Here is a 3,081-nt window from a genome sequence, read left to right as displayed (position 1 = left end):
TATATATATATATATATATATATATGCTTAATAATAAGTGTTAATCATAGTTTCTAGGTTTATTCATTAATAGGACTTCAAGAATTCTCCAAGATTCTTTCACGTATTTGGAAATTAATATTTTGACCATATGCTCCTCCTTTAATTTCTTTTATAGACTAGTGTTTTGGTAGTTGTCACACCTCGAGCTACCCCGAGACGTGTAGACGGGACCTAGGATCACGATGTTGATTATTGCTTCAAAATAGTCAATCTTTTTCAAAGTTTTTAGCTAGTAATAAAGTAATGTTGTCCAGTTATTTAGTATTATGTTATTTGTTGTTTTCAAGGTTATAGGATGGAGTTAGTGGGCATGTATATCCACAATCTTTTAGTTGCTTATTTTTAGTTAATTTTAGTTAGTTGTAGGCCTTGTTAATAGACCACTGGTGTACCTCTTTTGCTGCAATCAAAAGACTTTAGAAGTTCTCTTTTATCTGCCTCTACATACCTTTTTAGTCTCCAACATATTGTGGCATCAGAGCAACGCAAGATAGAACAACCATTTTTCTCTTAATGCAGGCGAGATCAAACTAATTGGGTGATAGAGTGAGAGTTATCCATGGCAAGCAACTGTTCCAATTCTTCTTCTCAGCCCCTGATTCCAATATTCAATGGGGGAAAATATCATCTATGGAGTCTCACAATGAAGACAATGTTCAAGTCCAAGGAGCTATGGGAATGGAGATGAGGTATGTTGAGCAAAATTTGGCACCGATTCAACCTAACAATTAACTTTGGGAGATTCGAATGAAAGATGCAAAGGAATTATATCTCATCCAATCGGCATTGGATGATGAAATTGTAGCACCCTGTAGCCAAAACAGACAAAAAAACAACTCTATAGAAAAAAATCTGCATGTGCAACCAACACTGGCATCGACGTATCGTAGCCTAACCCACGGTCCGTCATGCACAACCGTCAATGGGATCAGAAACTCCCAAAAATTTTAGCCCAGAAAAATTTGTTAAGCCTTGGACGACAGACAAATTTACGGTCCGTAGGTCAAACGATGGTTCGTAGTCCGTGACCGTCGATCGATACGCCCATTCGCCCACTCTCAAACAAGAGCTACGGATGAAAAGCACGGTCTGTAGCTGGAAAATTTGTTGTTGTGTAAACTTCAAAGGTCATAACTCTTAGAACAAAATGTATTAGGCGTACCATGACATACCCATAGATAGATAAATGAATTAGCTTTCCATTGCCACCTACCTTGCTAAAATCAGACCTCAGAGTAAAAAGTTATGCCCATTTTAGTAAAAGCCTGTCGAACAGGCCCAGTCAGCGGACCCAACGACGGGGTGTAGGTCAGATGACATACCGTCAGTCCTGGCCGTCGTTTGGTCTGATAACAACTTTTCCAGGGGTCTTTTGGACCTTTCCCACTTCATTTAAACCCTAAGTTACGTCGTTTTTGACCCTAAATCATCATATTTTAGTCAGTTTAAGCCTACAAACATAACTAAAACATATCTAAGTCAAATAATTAAATCAAAACTTAGAAAACTAGAAGCAAGAAAGGAGAAAAATCTCAAGAACCTTAGTTCAAGAACGCAACAAGATCCAGCAGTTCCAACCCCGAAACTTAAGTATTTTTTCATGAATTTCATCACGAGGCACATGGTATTTCACTAGTGGGTTCCTTTCACCCATTGTGTCCCTAGTTTTCAGTCAGATTCTTGATTCCATATCATGATTAGACCTAGGGTTTCTAGAACTTTGATAGAACTTCATGAACCTATTAAATATATGTTCCAAATCATATTATCATGTAATTATTCACTTTATTGCATGAATTTCAGAACCCTAGCTTTGTATTTCTTTAGTTCTTGAATTACACATGTTAGGCCAGATATTTCAGTTACTTCAGATATACATACCCCAATGATAAATGCATAATTACCAGATTAATTGTTGCATTCTCAGTTTGCATGTTCAGTTCTGAGCTATCCAGTATTTATAGAAATTCAAACATAATCAGTTAATTTTCATAATTCATTGGGAGTAACATAATACTGGGTTGTACTAGGGTTTAACGTACCCAATAGTCCCAGAACTACTAGCCTTATTGACACCCAATTTTGACCGACCTTTGACCCTTTTTAGGAATACTATTAGATTAAATACGTATTTTAAATTTTAGAATTTTTAGTCGACTTTGCTTGAAAATTATATATTTTAGTATGTTCTACTTTATAAAATTATCGTAGATATTTTTAAAATATTTTAAAATTATTAATGAATTTCGAATGTTTAAAATTTAAATAATTTTTACACTTCCCTTAAAATTATTTAAATTCTAGTCTATTCTATTCCAATTTCTTTCAATTCTAGCCACTTGAATTAGAGTTTTATTACAATCATAGCCTCTCTTTCATTTCAATTATAGCCATTTTAATTGCAATTTTAGCCATTCTATATCTTTGTCAATCTAATTGCAAAACATCATCTTTTAATCTCATCCATCTATTTTATTAATCGAATCCTAACCCTCCATCTCTATCTAATCTAACGGTTGAGATCTTTTTTTAACTCTCTTTTAATACCAAAAGTCCCAAAACCTAAAACTCTTTTTCTCCCTCCCTCTCCTTATCAGCCCCAGCCGCCTCCCCTCTCCCTTCTCTCTCTCTCTCCAGCGCCGGCCCCCTCTCTCTTCGCCATCTTCCGGTGAAAGCCACCAAAGGCGGCGACGCCCCTCTCTTCTCCCTCTTCTGCCACCTCTCTTAAACGACCAGCAGCCGACGAGGATCACCGGTGACTGGTGAAGCTGCCAGCGGCAGCGGAAACTGCTTTCCAGCAGCGAGCAGCCGACGAGGAGAGCAAAACCACACCGGCGACCAGCGCACATCCGGCGAGCAGCAGCCCCGTTGCTCTTCTCTCTCTCTCTTTCCCGTCGCACCTTCTTCTCCCTCGCCCCATCCCCTCTTCTTCTCGTTTTCTCCTAGCAGCAACAGCTTCTCCAGCAGCAGCGACCGCCGGCGACACCAACCAGCAGCTCCACCGGCGAGATGCCAGGTGACAGCAACGGCCAGCAGCCT

This window comes from Solanum pennellii, chromosome 11 (assembly GCF_001406875.1).
Source record: "Solanum pennellii chromosome 11, SPENNV200".
NCBI lineage: Eukaryota > Viridiplantae > Streptophyta > Magnoliopsida > Solanales > Solanaceae > Solanum > Solanum pennellii.
The sequence above is the reverse complement of the archived record's forward strand: the minus strand, read 5'-3'. Positions refer to the sequence as shown.